Source organism: Peromyscus eremicus, chromosome 1, assembly GCF_949786415.1.
Source record: "Peromyscus eremicus chromosome 1, PerEre_H2_v1, whole genome shotgun sequence".
NCBI classification, from domain to species: Eukaryota; Metazoa; Chordata; class Mammalia; order Rodentia; family Cricetidae; genus Peromyscus; species Peromyscus eremicus.
The window spans coordinates 124,299,326-124,320,624 of NC_081416.1; the positions used below are offsets into that span (position 1 = coordinate 124,299,326).

The window sequence follows — 21,299 nt, forward strand, 5'->3', positions numbered from 1 at the left end:
TGTCAACTTGGGGAGTTGGAGTATGGCTGCTGTCACTGATAAGGCATTTTTCTGTTTCAGTTGTGACCTCCCAGGTGTGCGTGTTAAAAACTCATACAGGAGAACCACCTCCCAGGGCCCGGGAGAGAAGGGGAAGCTGGCCAGAGTCATGCAGAGGGTGGGTTTGGGGGGCAGTCTAGGTTCAGATGGCAGCTGTGACTCAGAATCTAGCAGTATGATCTACACTGCTCAGAAGGTCCCTCTGGTCTGTGTATGTGAAGAGATGCCTTGTGATGGCCAGTCTTCACTGTCAATTTGACTGATTTAGACTCACCTAGAGGATACATCTACAGGCATGTCTGAGGTGGCATTTCTAGAGAGGTTAACAGAAAAGGGACAACCCATCATGGATGTGGGCGGTACCATCCCATGAGCAGGGGTCCTAGACTGAATACAAAGGAGGGTATAAGATGAACATCAGTGTTCTCTCTCTTTCTCTCTCTCTCTCTCCTCTCCCTCCTCTCCCTCTCCCTCTCCCTCTCCCTCTCCCTCTCCCTCTCTCCCTCTCCCTCTCCCCCTCTCCCTCTCCCTCCCTCTCCCTCTCCCTCTCCCCCTCTCCCTCTCCCTCCCTCTCCCCTCCCCCTCCCCCTCCCCCTCCCCCTCCCCCTCCCCCTCCCCCTCCCCCTCCCCCTCCCCCTCCCCCTCCCCCTCCCCCTCCCCCTCTCCCTCTCCCTCTCCCTCTCCCTCTCCCTCTCCTCCCTCTCCCTCTCCCTCTCCCTCTCCCTCTCCCTCTCCCTCTCCCTCTCCCTCTCCCTCTCCCTCTCTCTCTCTCTCTCTCTCCTCTCTCTCTCTCTCTCTCCTTCCTGACTATGGACACAATGTGACCAACAATCATAAGCTCCTGCTGGTATGCCTTCCTGCCCTAGTTGGCTGAATCCCTTTTGAAACAATGAACCAAAAATATCTTTCTTCCCTTAAGTTGCTTTTGTGGGGTATTTCATCATCACAATGAGAAAAGTAACTAATATACATCCATAGGGACTGGAGAGGGAGGTTTGTATGAAACGCTCGTTTGTGTAAAACCCTCCATGAAGTGTCCAGCACACAGTGAGAGCTAAGAGCTCAGAGAACCCAGCTACTTGTGTCTTTACAACCAGCAGCCCCACCCTGCCCGCTTATTTTGTCCCTGCCAAGGCAAGCAAAGCCAAAGGGCGACCCCCTCACCCTCCCTCTTCTCCTCTGAGGAGAGACGTAGCTGACATACTCATATTCCCAGGGATGTGCTGTTTCTGACCTAACACAATGGTCCTCAAAGTGTCCAGGATCTGTGGAGTTGGAGAGAGAGGGGTCAGGAGAGGAGTGACAACCTGAGATGAGCACTTGGACACACTTCTCATTCTTCTTAACCAGTGGTTGCTTCACTCTGCAAGAGTGGCATGTTCTGGGTCACTTGGGTAAGCATCAGAGGCCCCTCTACCTAGCAAAACCTCTTCCCTACCCGCCTCATACTCCTTTTCTCTGTGTGATAGCCTGAAGGTCAGACCTCCCCTCCATTCAAAGCAGACTTGGGATCTCTGCCTACAGAGGTCAAGGCCACTGACATGCCCAGAGATTTGTGGCGGCACCCACCCATTCCACAAGTGACCTTATCTCTGATATCCAGTGTTCCCTTTTCCCTAGACTGGCTGTTGCTAGCGGACTGAGAGCTCAGTCCCTTCTGCAGGCTCTGTGGGTGCAGGATGTTTCTCACCTTCCCCTCTACTCTAGCCAGGGATAAACACAAAACAATCTCATGGAAGTTACCAGCAACCGCTTCCAGGCCAAGGAGCAGTAGTCTGATGGAGATTATCTGCTCGGATTTAATGAGAGTCACTGTGAAAACTGCGTTCTGAGAAAACGGAAAACATCACATCAAAATGAAGATGGAGAAGAAAAGAAGACCCCTCCAATTAGTGTCTCTAACACGGCCTCATTATGCACCTGATCCTGACGCTTGTTAGTGCTGCCGGATTGGAACTGTAAAAGTGTCTTTTGAACGGCTGATTAACATTTGCCATAGCCACCCCCTCCATTCTCTTACCCCCTAAAATCTAAGTACTTACCATGACAACTGAGATTAGGAAGAAGGAATCAAGAGGGGCAACCAGTCAACTCCAGGCAAAGGACAGCTCCAGAGTGGGAGCCAGGAGGAGGACACGGCCGCTGAACATTATTGCTCCTTGTGAATGGCCCTCCTCTTCCACACAGGGTGTGATTTCCTTTCTAGGGAACATTTAATAAGATACAGAAGCCAGATTTGGTTGGGCTGAATGCGAATTGCCATGGCAACCTGCCTTTGGAGGTTACCCAAGTCAGGTAGTGACAGCAAAGCTGAGACAAAGGTCACCCCTACTGAGAAAGACGGCCATTGATAAAGCATTTTAACAAGACCCAGCGGAGGAGCTGGTGTTTGAAAGCTGCCTTTGGAGGATCAACTAGGTGCCAGGCCTAGGAGAGAGTGGGGGTCCGGCAGGGGATCCCACCAGAACCTGGGGCAGCCTGGAGCTGCCAAGAACCTCGCCCTCCACCAAACTCTCAGAAAGGAAGCCATCCTTAATTGCTCCAGGGAAGGATAAACAAGCTTTTTAACCAGGTATGTGGATGGGAAAGACACACACCTGGACCACTGTGTATCCAAGAAATGCATACCTGAAAAGTTGTCAACAGGCTACATGGTTGCAGATGGAGTCACCTTGGCCACTGTTGCTTCAGAGATGCGGCTGTAACTTCTATCCAGTTAGAAAGTTACCTTGACACACTGGTGCTGAGAAAATGTTTTTTTTTTGCATGATGCTAAAGGCAGAAATCTTCAAGAAAAGCCCATAAATATAAATATGTGTGACCAGTCCCTAGAAAAAGACCAAAAAAAATTTTAAGTATGAAAAATGGCCAACTTCCTCCACAAATAAGGAGATGTATATTTAAGTAGCAAATAAATAGGCATACCTTAAAGTAATTATAGTTTTGTTTATCATATATGCAAAGGTCTAGAAGTATGGTATAGCACTGAAAGCCAATGGGGTGGGCCTATGAAGAAACAGGAACATTCATGTATTCATGGCCAGACAGTAAACTGGTGCCGTTATACTGGGTCACAATTTGCAAATATCTATCAATTTTGTTGTTTTTGTTTTTTGGTTTTTGGTTTTTTTTTACAATCTCACTGTGTAGCCCTGCCTTCATGGAACTCACTTTGTAGATCAGGCTGCCTTCAAACTCACAGTGATCTGCCTGTCTCTGCCTCCTGAGTGCTAGAACCACAGACATATGCCACCACACCGAGCAATCATTTTTAAATAATCATTCTTTAAACTGGAAATTCCACTTCTACATATCTTCCTTCACACAAAGATCAGTAGAAACAGATGGTCATTGCAGCATTGTTAACAAAAGAGTAGAATGGTGTAAAGGTCCATGAACAGGAGAGCAATTGAAGAAACAGTGTAATGTTCATAAAAAGGAATAGCTGTTACAAAGAGTAAGATTTATAGGTGCTGACATAAACAATCTCCCTGGCATACTAAACACACACACACACAAAAAAACAAAAAACAAGTATAGATCATGGGCACTGTATGTCCACTTAAGCCTCCATGCCCCACGCCACCACCACCACCCCGTGTGTGTGTGTGTGTGTGTGTGTGTGTGTGTGTGTGTGTGTACATATCAGTGTGAAGGCCAAAGAACAACCTTGGATGTCATCACTCAGGTGCCAGCACACCTTTTGTGAGGCGGGAGTCTCTTACTGGCCTAAAATTCAAAGTGTAAGATAGGCTAGATGGATGGCAGGTCCCACCCAGCTCAGCCTGCCCAGTGCTGGCTTCATAAACGTACACTCCCACACCCAGCTTTTTTACATGAGTCCTGAGGATTGGAATCAGGTCCTTGTGCCTGCAAGACAGTGATTTACTGACCGAGCTACCTCCCCAGGTCCCCTACCTATGCTCTTCTATGATTAAAAAAGTGTACACTTAGATATATGATAATTTTACAGTTTAAGGGGTTAAAGGTGGACTGGGCTGAGAATTAGGCACAATTTGATTCATACAGTGGACATTGGTGGTACCTCTCTCTCTCCCAACCGAACCTCAGCTTTGTTCAGGGGGGCATTACTCCCTTCAGTACCCCATGTGACTCAAGGGACATGCAGTGACCCAGTTCTTCTGGGAGGCTAATGTATCTCAATGTACCAATTCATCAGAAGCATCTGTGGAGCCCCTGTTATGATTTCTATGTAAAATGTCCCCCACAGATTTATGTGTTCGAACACATGGTCCCCATCTGATAGTCCTATTTTGGGAGACTGTGGAACCTTTAGGAGGTGGGACTTAACTAGAATAAATAGGTCTCTGGAGAACAGACTTTATGGGTTATAGACCACCCTGGCCTTCTAAAGCCAACAGCAAGGTAACCAGACACCTCATGCTACTGCTACACCAGCTGAGAACTACCCATGGCTATGTATTTCCTGCCCATGATGGACTATATCCCCTGATCCATGAACTGGAATCAATCTTTCCTTCCCTACATTGTTTCTGTCAGGTGTTCTATCACAGTGACACACAAAGTAATTCATACAGTGTTTCTGACGAGTATGTTTGAGACATGGCTCTGAGTTCACCTCAAAGGACTAGTATTGATAGCCTAGGACCACTCTCCAAAGATCACTGACAAAATCTGAGTATAGAAACACTTTCCTGTTTGCTGAAATGGTTTCATAGGTAAGATGCTTGCACTCTTTGAGACATGTGAGATGTATGATGGGAACTTGGCAGAAATTTTTCTTAACAGTCACAAGTCAAATAAGACATCTCTCTCTCCCTCCTTTGCCTCTGAGCATGAGCAAGGGAGAACGAAGTATGACCATCACTGGCAGGCAGCCTCTAACCACAAATAGCATCGGCTTTCAGATGTCGCTAATCTGAAACATGGAAGCATCCAAGACTTTGGCCCATTGGCCAGTTGAGGGCCTAAGTGCCTCTGTGTTGTGAGTTCTGCTATTGGCAGACAAATGCAAGCTAACCTGTAAAAACATAATAAGAAATATTTTTAAAAAGTTAAAGCTCAAAAACATTTTCAACCAGGCAGTGGTGACTCAAACCTTTAATCTCAGCACTTAGGAGGCAGAGGCAGGCAGATCTCTGAATTCAAGGCCAGCCTGGTCTACAGAGTGAGTTCCAGGACAGCCAGGGCTATACAGAAGAAACCCTGTCTTGGAAAACCAAAGGGAAAGAGAGAAAGAAAGAGAGAGAGAGAGAGAGAGAGAGAGAGAGAGAGAGAGAAGAGAGAGGAGGGAGAGAGGGAGGGAAAGGAAGGAAGGAAGGAAGGAAGGAAGGAAGGAAGGAAGGAAGGAAGGCAGGAAAAAAATCCTAGATGGCCTAAGGTCATATACTTACTAAAATAAAAGCAAATTAGGGAAAACATTTGCAGCCTGCCCCTCATGGACCTGTCTCGGTGAACAGTTAGGTCACATGAGCCTTTTGTGCTTTTTTTTTTTTTTTTTAAATCCAATGGAATGCAGAGAAAATTGTTAAGGGAATACAACTCTGGGTGAAACCTTAGCTAACCTGATTTAATAAAGAGTTCCCAAGAAGGATAAAGAAGGTGAATGAGACTCAAAGGGACATTCCTTTTAAGAAAATAATCAGTACATCTCTCTCCCCCACCCTGCAAAGCAAAGCAGTGGTCCCTGAGCACCTCTCCTGTAGCTAGAGTTTTCCTGACTGGCCCACAGTCAAAGCAAATCTCTGACACCCGCCAGTCCCACAGCCACTTAGACCCAACCAAATAAACACAGAGACTTATATTGGTTACAAACTGTATGGCCGTGGCAGGCTTCTTGCTAACTGTTCTTACAGCTTAAATTAATCCATTTCTATAAATCTATACCTTGCCACGTGGCTTGTGGCTTACCAGGATCTTCACATGCTGTTTGCCATGGTGGCGGCTGGCAGTGTCTCCCTCACCCAGCTTCCTGTTCTCTCAATTCTCCTCTGTTAGTCCCGCCTATGCTTCCTGCCTGGCCACTGGCCAATCAGTGATTTATTTATTGACCAATCAGCAACACATTTGACATACAGACCATCCCACAGCACTTCCCCTTTTCTTTTCTTAAAAAGGAAGGTTTTAACCTTTACACATCTCCAAAGTCAGCTTGATACATTTGGGAATTTGGGCGTAGCTTCTCTTACTACTTCCTGCTGGAGGGGGGCGCTGTATCTTATGGGGACATAAAGAATATTTTAGGATTATGGAGTAGTCCATGAGGGTGTATCGTCTGAGCCAGTTGCCTTGAAACCATTCTGGATGTTGGGTCATCTGGGCCATGGTGTCATCGGAGACCTTTCAGGGGGTCTTGGCTGGTCAAACCTGATGTATCTTAATCTGGAACAAATCCATAGCCTCTGGCTTTCTGTGGAAACAAAAGCAGAGCCTCCTTTCCAAAGCAACATATCCTTACATCCAAATTTTGAAGTCAAGGTACCTTTAAAATATACATTTTGGCATAACTCAACAGCTTTTGTAATCAAATGTTTTTCTTCAGTTACGAATATCAAAGAGAACATAATCCAGATTCTCTGTGTGGTAGCCATCTTTACGTGGCTTATTTTTTTATATTAGCTTGAGCCTATTGCTTTAAACTACAGCCTTCTAAGCCTGAAACGGCGCTGTGGCTGCTGGCTCCGCCCACTTCAGCTTCCCAACATGGCGGTGGTACATTTTCCGCCAGCTCTGGGAGCCATCAACTCTCAGAAATAGTGGGTCTATGCTTATATCAAAGCAGCGTGTAGCCCAGAAACCTCTTTTTTTGTTTGTTTTTGTTTTGTACTAGCAAAGGCTAAATCCACCACACAGCTTAATGTGCCACTTGCAGAGGCCTCATTCCCGCCATACTGCAGGTTGAGCATGCACGCCAGGAACCCACCAGTAGCTCAAACCGGCAGCTGCCGCTCATTTGAGAGAGACAATTAGGAAGCTGTTTTTAGCTCCATTTTAGAATCTTTTTCTCAGTTTTTAGGTGGAAACTCTTGCCACCACATTGGACGCCATTTGTAGCTAGAGTTTTCCTGCCTGGCCCACAGTCAGGACAAATCTCCATCACCCGCCAGTCCCACAGCCGCTCAAACCCGACCAAGTAAACACAGAGACTTATATTGGTTACAAACTGTATGGCCGTGGCAGGCTTCTTGCTAACTGTTCTTACAGCTTAAATTAATCCATTTCTATAAATCTATACCTTGCCACGTGGCTTGTGGCTTACCAGGATCTTCACATGCAGCTTGTCATGGTGGCGGCTGGCAGTGTCTCCCTCACCCAGCTTCCTGTTCTCTCAATTCTCCTCTGTTAGTCCCGCCTATGCTTCCTGCCTGGCCACTGGCCAATCAGTGATTTATTTATTGACCAATCAGCAACACATTTGACATACAGACCATCCCACAGCACTCTCCCATTCATCCTCCAAAACACTGGCTAACTCTTCTCATAGGATTCCTGGGTGCTGCGGATTATTACTTTAGCTGTGTAAAGGTGTGTTACTTTTGTTTATGCTTCATTTATTTAATTATGTAAAGATGTGTTGCATCTGTTTCATCTTGCCTGCCTAAGGCACCTGATTGGTCTAATTAAAAAAAAAAGCTGAATGGTCAATAGCTAGGCAGTAAAAGGATAGGCGGGGTCGGCGGGCAGAGACAATAAGTAGGAGGAGAAATCTAGGAAAAGGAGAGAAGAAGGAAGAGAACGAAGAAGAAAGAGAGGGACACACACGGAACCAGAAGCCAGGCAGTGCCAGCCAGCCAGCCAGGAGAAGCAGTGAAAGTGGGACATCAGAGAGAGAGAGAGAGAGAGAGAGAGAGAGAGAGAGAGAGAGAGAGGGAGAGAGACAGACAGACAGACAGACAGACAGACAGAGACAGAGAGGGAGGGAGGGAGGGAGGAAGAAAGGAAAGGTAAAAAGCCTGGAGGCAAACGTAGATAAAGAGAAACAGATTAAAACAAGAGCTAAGCCAAGGCTGAGAGCATCCATAACTAATCAGAAGTCTCCATGTCTTGATTTGGGAGCTGGTTGGTGGCCCCAGAGAAAGCCTGGTACACCCGGGCTTCCTAGATACTTCATTCTGCCAAGTCATCCAGTCCTCTGGGCTTCTTCTAACACCGCCTCTCGAAACCATCCCTGGAGGGGTGTAGGTGAAGCAAGGGAAAAAGAGGGCACTGAATGCATAGACAATGGAACAATGACCAAGTTCCGGTAACTTCATCCAGAATAACACTGAGCTCTCAAGCAGGACACTGATCTGCCATCAACCATGGACAGAGGTCTACAACGTAAAAACAGCTCTTGCAAATCAAAGGGAACAGGGGGCGGGGGAGGATCTACCCTAATGAAAGAATTTGCAAAGAGCACGCACAAAGAAGTTAGAGAAGAAAAACAAATTGGAAAGAATGTTCAACCTCACTAGTAATAACACGAGTGGAAATTAAAACAATATTTCAGCTAGCAGATGAGCAAAGATTTTTTTAAAAATTAATTATAACCAGTGTTGGCTGGGTATTCAGGAAAGGGAACTCCCACACTCTGCTGATGAGAGAGTAACTGAGGAAAAATTCAGTAATACCTCTCCAAATTGAAAATCAGCCCACATTTCCCCCATGATTCTGCACCTAGTAACTTATCTTAATGAGTTCCTAAGACAGTGCTGTGGTGTGGATACATTTCGTTCACTAAAGGCTCATGTGCTGGAGACTTAGTCCTCAAGATAACGATACTGAGAGGGCTTGGGACCTTTAATAGGTGAGCCTATTAGGAGATGTTTAAATCATGGAGAAGCATCACCCTTGGAAAGATTAATGCCCATCTCATAAGGGTGGGTTAGGTCTCAAAGGACTGAATTGGTTACCACAAGAGCAGGTTGTTATAACACTAATTAGTCTTCATTCTCTCTCTCTCTCTCTCTCTCTCTCTCTCTCTCTCTCTCTCTCTCTCTCTCTCTCCTTCCTATCATATACACTATACACTCACATCTTGTAATAACTCCATCCACGCAAAGTTATAAGGCACAAAGTCCTTACCAGTTGCAGGCACCTGATCTTTCATTTCCTTGCCTCCAGAACTGTAAGATGAATAAACTTGTTTTCTTTATGAAGCACAGCCTTGGGTATATTGTTACCACAATGCAAAATGGACTAGAGCAGACGGCAAGCAAGCAAGCAAGCATGCTTACAGAGCATCGCTCCCCCGAGAGCACACTCCGTCTCTGTCAGCACCGGGAATGACTGACTCCTCGGTGCTTGTTCACATCTGATTTGCAGTGTATTCATTCCTGCTGTGTTTCTTACACATGCTAGCAATATCTGTGCCTGAGTTGGTGTGTGTGTGTGTGTGTGTGTGTGTGTGTGTGTGTATGTTGCTGGAGTGTGAACCCAGAGCCTTGTGCATGCTGGGTGAGCACTTTACTGAGCTGTATCTTCAGCTGGAATATCTATAGCTATATAAATTAAATGTGTTGCTAGCTGACCTCCATGAGCTACCCAAACACAGCGACTGTTCTAGAATGAGGAAATGATCAGTGAATCTTAAGGTAGAAAGAAATTTGTGAGACCTAAAGGTTGACTCAGCTTCATCTTCAGGTGGAATCTGCAGGGATTGGCCTCAGCTCCAAAGCCCTTGTTTTCTCTTACTTTCCAATGTAGTTACATTTGTGACACTAATGGGAGTTTTATTTAAGATAGTGTTTGCAGTACAGAATGGTGATTCCTTGTCCAATTTTACATTCTTCTGCTATTCCAGAGAGGAGACAGCAAACCTCAGGGGCTCCTTCAGGGCTGAGAGTATAGCAAGAGATCCCCTACCCCCACCCCACCTCAAGCAAAAGCTAGGATCTTAAACACCACATCCGCTGCAAGACTGCAAACCCACTTCTTCAAGGACTGCAAGGAAAACTTTGTTTGACTTAACTACTTTGTGATGAGTAGAAGAGAGAAAACAGTCCCCCGGGAGTTTGTAGTCTCCGGTTAGAGTCATTCATGTTCACAGGCTGAATTCAGACTGTGTGGATGACTTTAAAAACCTCAAGGTGAGAATTCAGTTCAGATAGTCCTGGGGTGGTAATTCTTCAGGACACTGACAGCAAATCACACCTCCTTTATCTGAAGGAAGTCGTCTTCAAGCCAACCTTCAAAGCATTCCTTTAGATAAATGTCCAAATAATAATCTCACAGTCAACAAGGAATCGGGCACCAGAACAGCTGAGAAAATAGACAGAAAAGGAGAGTTGAAAACACCTTTGCTAGCGAATGAGCACACACCACATATGAAGTGTGGTTTCAGTTAAACACATTTTCTATATAATGCAGAAACCAATCAAATAATCCTAGGTATTTGTTCAAAAGAAATAAAACATACCCATGTAAAGGGATCAGCAAAAAGGTTTTATCTACAAAACTCATCAGTGTGTGGCATGACTTTTCTAGATACATATGGAATAAGACACAACCCCTCAAATCAATGAAACGAAAATGAACCCAGAGGGCCAAGACTGCTGACTGGATAATGGCACTTATCACTAATAGGCCTGATGACCTGAGTTTGATTCCCCAGGACCCACGTGCTAGAAGAAGAGAATGATTTCTACAAGCTGTCCGCTGACCTCCATAGGAACACTATGACACACATACGCACTAATTAACAATATACAATAATAATAATGAATGTTTTTACAAAATTAAAGAACCTAAAGAAATGCTGTACCAAGGATACAGACAATATCTATGAAGAAATCTTTTAATCCAATAAAGACTACTTTAAAATATTAAAATGAATGCAGAAATATGATATTTCATTTTCCTAAGTAGCATTACTTAACATTATCCATACATATGTTCTGCCCAAACTAGTGTATAAATCTAATGATATCAAAATTCTTTTGAACTTCTATAGAAACTCAATCAACTTAATGTTTAAAAGTAATAAATAAATTTTAGATATATGTGGAAGAATAGAGACCCGTGGACAGGCAAATCACCTTTTAAAAGTAAAGAAAGGGTCTTTTCTAACAGATAATAAGATAACCTGCAAAGCCATATTAACATATTGGTAAGCATTTTCTGTATTGGAAGCAAACTAATTGGAAGAGAATGGAGGGCACAGAGTGAAAGCTGTAGGTCTAAGCAACACACACAGTTACCCACACAGTTACACACCCACACACTCAGATACAAGTTCCGTGCAGCTTCTTACATGACAACACAAACTAACTGGCAAGTAAACCTACCTCTGTAGGAAGAAAACTTCTGAGGGATCACAGACCTAAATGTGGAATATAACGTAAATATATAACTAATCCCCTAAGTGCAAGTCAGTATGGTTGTGATCTTAATGGAGTGAAGAAGGATTTTGTAAGGTAATTTTCAGAAACATAAAGCAAAGGCAAATGAAGACTAAAACTGATACCCTTAAAGTGATTGTGTTTGTGCTGGATAGTTTTATGTCAACTTGACATAAGCTAGAGTCATTTGAGAGGAAGGACCCTCAATTAAGAAAATGCCTTCATAAGATGGGGCTATAGGCAAGCCTGTAAGGCATTTTCTTAGTTAGTGATTTATAGGGAAGGGCGGGGTTGGGGATTTAGCTCAGTGGTAGAGCACTTGCCTAGCAAACACAAGGCCCTGGGATCAGTCCTCAGCTCTGAAAAAAAAAATATATATATATATAGGGAAGGGACCACCCCATTGTGGGTGGGGCCATCCCTGGGCTGGTGGTGCTGGGTTCTATAAGAAAGCAGGATGAACAAGCCATGGAGATCTTGTTCCCCTGCATGGCCTCTGCATCAGCTCCTGCCTCCAGGTTCCTGCCCTGCTTGAGTTCCTGTCCTGACTTCCTTATATGAACGGTGATATGGAAGTGTGAGCCGAATAAACCCTTTCTCCCCAAGTTGCTTTGGTCATGGTGTTTGATCACAGCAACAGAAACAAACCCGAACAAAGACAGTGTTAAATGTAGCATATCAAAGACAAACTTAAAGGAAGAAGATAGTTTAGGAGGATATACATGCAATAACTAAAATCAAGACAAGAATATCTAGAACATACAACAGTTTGTGAGCATCAACTAGAAAAAGTAGAAAAAAAAATGAACAAAAGGTATGGAGCATGTACTTTATTAGAGGGAAAAAAATCCAGAAACTAGTAAGTTCAAAAACAGGAGCTCAAAAGAAGCCAAGGGGAACAAATTAAAAATAGCCTCTGGCTGCTAGTAGAGTCCCTATGAAGGGCCAATGGGGAAGCAGATTAGCATATGCATGCCCCATGAGGCCATAATGCCACTCCAAATACATTCTTAGGCAGGCCTTGTAATTGAGTATATTTAGAAATATTTATAGTCTTGTTTGTGAGACAAAGATGAATTCTGGATGTCCATTGTTGGCAAAATGATATAATTTACAACAATGTATGATTTACAATAATGAAGACCAGTGTGAAGTATGAGTAAATTGAATGAAAGCTGCAAAATCTACCTTGAAAGTTATTAAGAAATACCCAAGTGGATGGAGAGTCATACCATATTCATGGATCGATATTACCAATTAATATCAAATAATAATTGACTACAAAAAATCCCTTTGAGATTTAATAAAATCCTAACCAGAATTCCACGAATGATTTCAACAGAACTTGTCCCGCTGATTCTATGATGCACATTCAGAAGAATAAAGGTCCAAGATTAATCAAGAGATTTAAATGATTTGATGTAGTTTGTCTTAGCAAACACCAAATAGACCTGATGATATATTTAAAAAAAACAGCTCTCACTTTAAAAGGAATAAGAGATGATTTATTCTAGAGCCAAATATGAGTAACCATGGTCCAGGACACAGATGTACATTCTCCTAAATCCATGTTCTAGCATAGTAACAGTTTCATGAAGTCTCTATAGTAAAAGAACAAGGAAAATCATAAATCAAGACACATTTCTAATACATCAGTGGACACATCAGGTAGGTGGTTACAGAAAGGAAAGGGAACCTCTACCATGGGCCTGGTCTGTTATCTAATGACCCAGAAGTCAAACCAGAGGTGGACTGGCAAATGAACAGCTTAGGCAGGGCCTAAGATAGCCCAGGAGATCTCACCAGGGACCTACGACACTCCGCATGAGCACTGAAACTCCAGCGAGTTACTGAGCCTTTGGAGGGTGTCCGGTGCAGATGTTGCTTCTCTCCGGCAGCTTGAGCTCAGGGTAATAAAGGCAGCACTACTCCGGTGATGAGAACAGGAGGGAGAAACCGGCCAGGCAAATTAGGATCCATTTCTTTTTTGGCTAAAAGCCAGAATGTCCCTGGACCTCTTGGTACCCTCATCCATGCCAGAGGCTTGAGATGGCAGAAATGTTGGGGGCCCCTGAGTCCTCACCTAGTTCCTGAATGATTTGAGGGTTACCTCTTCTGAAAGGAGAAGTTGGAACAGCAGCATCAGCCCATTAAGAGAAAACCCCTTCTGGTCGAAAGACTAGAATCTCAACCAGAGTGGACACCTGACATTCCAGATGGACAAGGTCAATAACCTGACTGAGGGACCACCCTCAGGGAGGCAGGATCTCCCTTCAGGAAGCCAAGACCACCTCACTAGGAAGGCAGGTTCACCTTAAGCCATGTTAAAGAGTTAGACAGAATAATTATTTCACTGATGAAATCCTGTACTTTTCCTTTCTAGAATCACCACCCCCGCCCCAAGTGCAGTCCGTAAGCTGAGCCACCATGAGGTTCAGCTGGGTCTGCCCATCCTTCTGAGTCCTAATTCAGAAAGATACAGCTTTCCCCCCCCCCCTCTCTCTCTCTCTCTCTCTCTCTCTCTCTGAATGCTGGCCAGAACCTAAGTGTTCCTTTCCAAATATCTCAAGCATCTTTACCCTTTCTCTAAAGCTCCCCTCGCCATGTGGCTGCCTTCCACCATATCATGGTTCTCCATGCTCATAACTCAAACAACATGGCGTTTTCCTTCTCTCTACCAGGCAGCTGTCGAGATTTATGGCACACTTGCCCAGCCACCCAGGGTGTATTTTAAACTTTAATAAAATTGTCCCCAAGCTTCCAATTGAGTTCATTCTTAAATTTTTTTTTACTAATGAGACCAAATCCTAAGAGCAGACTCCAATTTCTCTATATCATTGGCTCAAAATGACAAATAGACTAGTGAGACAGACACAGTGAGATAGACCCACAGTGAGACCCACAGTGAAACACACCCACACTGAGACAGACCCACACTGAGATAGACCCACAGTGAGACAGACCCAGTGAGATAGACCCACAGTGAGATAGACCCAAGCTGAGACAGACCCACACTGAGATAGACCCAAGCTGAGACAGACCCACACTGAAATAGACCCACAGTGAGACAGACCCAGTGAGATAGACCCACAGTGAGATAGACCCACAGTGAGACAGACCCACACTGAGATAGACCCACAGTGAGACAGACCCACACTGAGACAGACCCAAGCTGAGATAGATCTACAGTGAGACAGACCCAAGCTGAGATAGATCCACAGTGAGATAGAGTCCACAGCCAGAAACAAACTCTCCTCCACGGAAAACTGATTTATAGCATTCCCATAGCAAAGAAGGACTGATCAATAGAGTGCACTGGAGCAATTGTTAATGTGGAAGGTGGTGAAGTTAGGCCCATACATCATGCATAACAATAAATCACGGGGAGGTTAAACGTTTAAACAGGGAAAATTTAAGAACTAAAATCAGAAAGAAATGACTAATTGCTAGTGTACTAAAATTCTTCCAAAGACATCAAAATGAAAGCGCAGAGCCAATACAGAAAATACTATCAATTACTTGTAACAAAGACAACTTCATAAAGAAACATAAAACATGTGAACGAGCACTTTATAGAAGAAACCTGAACAGTCTAGAAACATGAAAAACTATTCAACCTCTTTAGGAAATATGGAAATTGAAATAAAAACCGCAGTGGGAAATCAATAAAACCACCAGACCAGTATAAATCAGAAGAGCCACCATTTGTCAAAGGCCAGGAGTGGCCCAAGACTGCACCGATGGCCTGTGAATCGGGCAGATGTTCTAAGAACCCTCCTGGCAGCCATTCCCCTCCTCGATATACACGCTTGCGCTATTTCAGAGCAGAGTGCTGCAATTAGATCTATTGCAGTACAACCCCAACGTTACCCAGCCAAAGTTAGTGTAGAGGCCCACGGGATACAGGCCAAGTCCATCCCAGGACCCTATCCAGAAACCAACTGGCTCGGAGGTGTGGATTCTTCAAACCCACCCCCCTGGCTTTGATAATTTGTTAGAGTGACTTCCAGAGCCTAGTGTATATGTCAGACTTAACACTCACAGTGAGGGGTGGTCATAAAATAAGCTGGGTGGTCCTAGGTTCAGAACTTCAGTGCCCTCTCTCTGAGCCAGAGTTTATTGTCCCAACTAGGAAGCCCCACTGAGCTTCATCGACCAGAGGTTTTTACTGGAGTTCCATTGCACAAACATGATCGATAAGTCCTGGCAATGTGCATGAATGACATCTTTAGCCCTCTCCTGCCCCAAGAGTTCAGGCAGCTGAACTCCCATCCCAGCTGGATGGGAGCCCCCACCTGAAATCAGGGACTGCAGGAGTCACCGAATTAGCGCGACAAAGATATTCCTAGCACTAGGGAGTTTCCTGGGTTTTTTTCTGAAACTGGGAAAATAAATTCTTTACTATACAACAACCCTAGAGAGACTCTTCCGCGCGAGCCCCGGGAGACATTTATAAGAACATGCAAGGAGCATTGTTTGTAACGTCTATAAAGAAAGCAAAGTAAACAACCTAGATGCCCTGAGTGTACCAGGAAAAATCCATGCAGTACAATGATACATATGCAATGATGGTGGGGGCCACTGATTGAAAAGAAGGCTGGGAATCACACATCTCCCCTTGCTCCTCTGTGACTACATGACTCTGAATACAGGTGGGCATGCCTCCGCCTAATCTCAGCCGCGGACCGCAGGAGTCTTACATGAGTGCACCCTTCTCCAGTAAGCATGAGAGGGTTGACTATCTGACCACTGCTCATCCCCATTCCTGAGTGTGCGGGCCATGGAAATGGGCCTGGCATTATTTGATCAGACTTAGAGCGTTAGTAATTAGCAATGGCATAGAAAGAACCTATGATGTCTACACTCAACACTGGGGCTAAATAAAGCTGAGTCTGTGCTTCTGAAAGGGATTTGCACCCAGGAACCTGCAACCAGAAAGAGCCAACATGGCCCAAAGACACCTGTGTGCTCTGCGTAGGGATGGACACAATTGCCATTTCATCTACACCAGGAGGCAGCTACCTCTCTCACCCAGCCCAGGAGAAGTACTAAGGCAGCAGAGAAACTCTCCGATCAGACAGCAGCTCACCCCTTCCCACCAGTATACCACACACAACCCCCACAGCCAGGTGCCCCCTTATAAGAGAGCATCAAGGGGACCCTTCAATTCACTGACCATTCCCCAAAGATCAAAGTTCAGCTCAGAAATGAACTAAGTGCCCCAGAGTGGCGAGATTCAGGTGTTCTTCATAAAAAAGGGGTGGTGGTGGTGGTGGTGGTGGTGGTGGTGGTGGTGGTGGTGGTGAGTTTGAATCTAGAGATTAAGCAAAATTCATTTTTACAAACTAAAAGGCTGAGTGTTAAAAACTGTCTTCCTCCAAAATATTACAGCTAGTACACAGGTATAAAGATAGATGACAGAGATGATAAGTGATAGGGATGCGGGGGATAGACAGGTGGATGACAGCCAAACAGACGGACAGATATAGGCAGATAAACACACATATCTTTGTTAATCACTTTTAAGCAAAATCTAAATCCCACAGGGCACAGTGTTCTGAGGCTTTCTTCTTTCAATCTCGAGGGCATCTCGGGCTCTGTGACCAGTTGTTTGCAGAGTGTTCACAAGCTGAATTATATATAACACTGATTTCAGGATAATTACCTTGCCCCCTGTGTCCTCTCTTCTAAGAAAACATCCTTTCATGGATCAGGCCCCCGTTTGTCTTACTCCTGAAGACCTGAGTTGTCATTGTTCCTCTTGAACCGTGCTGACTGGGATAGCCTTGCTTCTGCTGTGAGATGCGGGCTGAGCCAGTAAAGACACGTCTTTCCAGGGTATGGTGCTCACCAGCAGGGCCTGGCAAGGCTTGGAATTTAGCCATAGCCTTCTGAACCTCAACCTACTGGTCTTTTTCCAAAGTTGACAAGAAGTCAAAGGCACCACCTTTGGCCTTGCAAACTGGCCCACCCACCCCTATCCCCTATCCCCACCACCCCCACCCCCACCCCCTGCCTCACCCACTCCCACCCCACCCACTAGGACCATTCCAGATTTAACTCCTTTAACAAAACAAAGCCCTTGGCCTTGACTCTCATGTCTGGTCTAACGTGCAGAATCTCCCAGTGCAGCTGAGCATGAAGGGCTCCAGCAACCTCTTCTTAGGAAAGAAAAGAAAGTATGGTGGTGAGTGGACACTGTATATTCACAGTAGCCTGAGAAGGGGTGCTCTGAGCCCCAGTTGAACGCCTTCAATTTCCCCTCAGGCTTGATGAGACACTGCGAGACAAGCCCTATGCATGCTTGTATCTGTAAGCTCAGGCCCCATTCACACACAACACCTGTCCTGTTTAATGCGGCCTCCAGTTGGATGTCCCTCTGTCCTGTTTAATGCGGCCTCCAGTTGGATGTCCCTCTGTCCTTAGAGAGCACAGCCCATTTTTTTTTTTTTTTTTTTTTTTTTAGGCCCAGGAAGAAGCTGGGCCATCTGGGCAGATGATTCTGGGTGCTGATACCCAGGATGTGTCTATTTGAAGTGGACAGGTGTAAAAGGACGTGAGGCCCCAGTGCTTATAGACAGCAATAGAGAAACCTGAAGCATGATCCGAATTAGTCTTATCAATAAAAACCCAGAGTCAAATGTTAGGCTAATAACCTGAAAGATCAGGGAAGCGAAGGAGGAGCCACCAGTAACTTCCTACCTCTCCAAATCCTCAGACCAAAAAGGGGGGCCAAGATCCTGTCTCTACCTGCCTTATGTTCCTGTCTCCACCTCCCAACTGTGCTGGGATTAAAGACGTGCACCGCTACCACCCGGCTCTGTGGTTAACTAATGGCTAGCTCCACCCTCTGATCTCCAGGTAAGCTTTATTTGTCAGAACACAAGCAAAATATCACACAACAGAAACCTGAATTGTTAAACATGCAGGCTTTTGCCTTCAATGGAAGGGCTATGTATGCCTGGTTTCCATGCAGAAGGCTGGGAGTGAATGTTGTCTAATAGCAGGGTGATCTTTTCTATTCTGTGGAGCCAGCCTTCATCCATCCTGAGCACTGTTTCTCAGTCAGGAGAGCCCATTCTTGTAGAAGAGGTCACAGGTACTTTGCAAAAGGCATGAACTTTGCAAAGGAGTTTTGATGCAGCCATGCCTTAAGCTTTCTTGTGATAACTGTCATGAGGAAACTTTTTTCCAAACTTGTCCTGTGTTGAAATATGTAAAAAAATAAATAAATAAATTGCCCCGGGTCAGACTCCAGAAGTTTGAACCAGCCCAGCTAAACTGTACTGATCCTCGCCTCTCCCAGTTCATTTCTCTGCTAACAGCAGAGCTTGCAGGGATTCCCCACAGGCAGGTGATGGGTAAGCAGGCGACTGGGCAGTGCTGGACCCAGGGAAGAGATAGGTCACTGTTCTGCCAGTAGGGTTGTCCCATGAAGGATGACCCATGGCTTCCCAGAGAAGTGACTGACAAAACAGTTGAGGATGAGAAGAAACATGTTTGTTTTAGGAAGAAGAGCTTATAAAGGGCAAGGTGTGATAGTAAAAGGGGATCAAAGGAGTCCCGCCCGGGGCTGTCAGTGATGCCTGCAGACACAAGCATGCTTGTACCTGGGCATGCGTTAGAGACCACATGGAACAGAGGGAAGCAGGTCAAGAGGCGACACTCAGCGTCCATCCAGAGAGCAACAGGCACACGCAAGCAGTTTGTACCAAGGGAGGAGTCTGACCGGCCTTGTATTTGAAAGAGGCGGCACTGCCATGGAGGAGCGGAACTGATGGAAAAATCAGCAAGAGTAGAAGATAATATAACCTGCCAAAGGCAGCTATTGTGCAGGAAAGGAGGAGAAGAAAATGAGAATCATGGGTCAGATGAGGACATCTGTGGGGAACCTGCCCCCACCTTTTCCAGGGTACTCTTGAGAAGAGAGGGATAAGAAAATAACAGGTAGAAAGATAGACCTAGTTGATGAGAAGAAAGACAGAAACACAGGATAGCTTCGGGAGGACCTGGGTCAATACCCAACGGCCCAGAACTTTATTCAAAAGGACTTTTTATAAGAATGCCAAGGGACAAGGCAAAAGACCTCCCTGCTTCTAGATACAGCCAAGTGCAGACCCTTCCAAACACCTGGTAACCACGCCCGTGGTCAAATCATCCTCTTGTGTAGCCCTCCTGGGTAAAGCAAGCTCAGATTCTCTGACCCTGAATACTTTGGGCCTCCTCAGACATCCCACAGGTAGTACCTCAGACAGGCCTCAGCTGAATCTACTTTCTCACACTGAGGAAAATACCAACACTATTACTTCATCTTCTGGCTTTGGTTTCCTTCGTCTTTAAAATAGCATGAGATCCACTGAGAGAATTAAAATGAGTATAAACACGAATATGAACTTCCCCAGCCAGCCTGACTCACAGGAGATGCTTAGAAATGGAAAACTCCCCAAGGAAGAGTTTATGGTTTCCATGGAGAGCAAACGAGATCCAGATCTTTGATGCTTGAAAGGGAACCAAGGAAGAAAGGAAAGATGGATGGTGCTTTGTGAAGTCGCAGAGGCCTAGACAAGCCTTGGGAAGGGCCCTGTGTGCTTTGACAAGTTCTCAGAACCTTGAGGGTGGCACAACGGGGCCACTTTTGAGTTACCAGGAGCGTGGCTTCAGGAACCACCAAACCTCAAAGCAACCCTAGCCATACGCCCATCAAGGAACCCACTTCCAGGCCACTGAACCTATCCTATCCTGGGGCCTTCCCCAAGCCTCCACTTACTACACAATTCCCTCAGGAACCATGATAACCAGAAGAATCACAGCTTCCTGGGACACTTAGAGTAAAACAAAGGCAGTTTTGGGGAAGACGCTGCAGATTGGGAACAGTAATGCAACCAGGAGCTGGGGAGAAACTGGAAAACCAACAACTGGGCTGAGCTATTGATCACCTGCCTTTCCTCCCAAGCCTCAGTTCCCAGAACGCCTTCATTAGGAAATAGCATTTATAGAGATAGACGATAGATAGTGGCAAAATCCCATTAGATCGAAATCAATTAGTCATGACTCTGCAGCCTTTAATTTGGGACAAGTTAAAGCTCACCCTCAACAGAACAGCAGCCAGGCCTTTCCAGCAATAAACGTGGGGATGGCAAGAGATACCGTAAACCACCCAACCCAGGCACCCCTCCTCGTCATTTGTATCACACACCCTGGTTTTCGCTCCGTGGGCTGGCAACAACGGCAGAACTTAGAGTTAGAACACTCCACTGCCGTTCAACCTAAATAGAGCGGCAGGGTTTAATAGAGTACACACACTACCTCTGAGCTTGCCCGAGCCCTCCGCCGACACGACTAGCTGATCAGAACTCGAACATCCTCCTCTCTGTAGCACTCCAAACAAAGGACAGGATTCTGTTTAGAATGATGCCATTTTACCTACAGTGTGCTCTTGGAAACACTACCTAACTCGTCTGTACCTCGGAGTCCTCCTCTATAACATGGAAACAATAAGAATACCTTCCTCACAGCGTTGTTGTGAGAACTGAACACAATCACCTAGGAAGAGCTCCTTGCACACACAGCAGAAGGTACCACGTTCATCAGGCAGGAGGCTATCACTGTCGGTAACACAGGATTCAGACAAAGCCATGATTGTCTCGCAGTCACTTCAGAGGTGGGGACCTCCAAGCACAGCGGTTCTGTTCTGCACCTTTGGGTCAGCCATTATTTCTCCATCAGGACCTCACCCTAGGGGGCAGGGGCCACTGTTGGAGATGTGTCCAACACTGTATGGTGTCTCACGATGAATCTGGTGCAAAAAAAGAAAGATCTATTCTGTACATGTGCACAGTATGTTTAGCTAATGAGCCATACCTTCACACCTTGCTGACACCCTGGAACACAGCAGAGGAGCTAACACAGAGCCCACCTGCCTTGTAATGGGCATTTCCCATTTCCTCATCTCTATCTAGA

General features: G+C 45.5%; 1 long non-coding RNA gene across 3 annotated transcripts; it reads right to left on the bottom strand.

Annotated features, from left to right (window-relative positions):
- Window positions 1-1,239: 1,239 nt before the first annotated feature.
- On the bottom strand, window positions 1,240-20,718 carry LOC131902297 (uncharacterized). 3 transcript variants are annotated; one of them, XR_009377050.1, is made up of 6 exons: window positions 20,646-20,704; window positions 9,971-10,260; window positions 2,965-3,045; window positions 2,637-2,867; window positions 1,783-1,867; window positions 1,240-1,402 (listed from the first exon to the last, which is right to left on the bottom strand). It is a non-coding gene; the product is annotated as an uncharacterized LOC131902297 (long non-coding RNA). The 3 variants fall into 3 exon arrangements; XR_009377052.1 differs by having other exon boundaries at window positions 1,241-1,402; window positions 2,668-2,867; XR_009377051.1 differs by lacking the exons at window positions 2,965-3,045; window positions 9,971-10,260 and having other exon boundaries at window positions 1,255-1,402; window positions 20,646-20,718.
- Window positions 20,719-21,299: the final 581 nt, after the last annotated feature.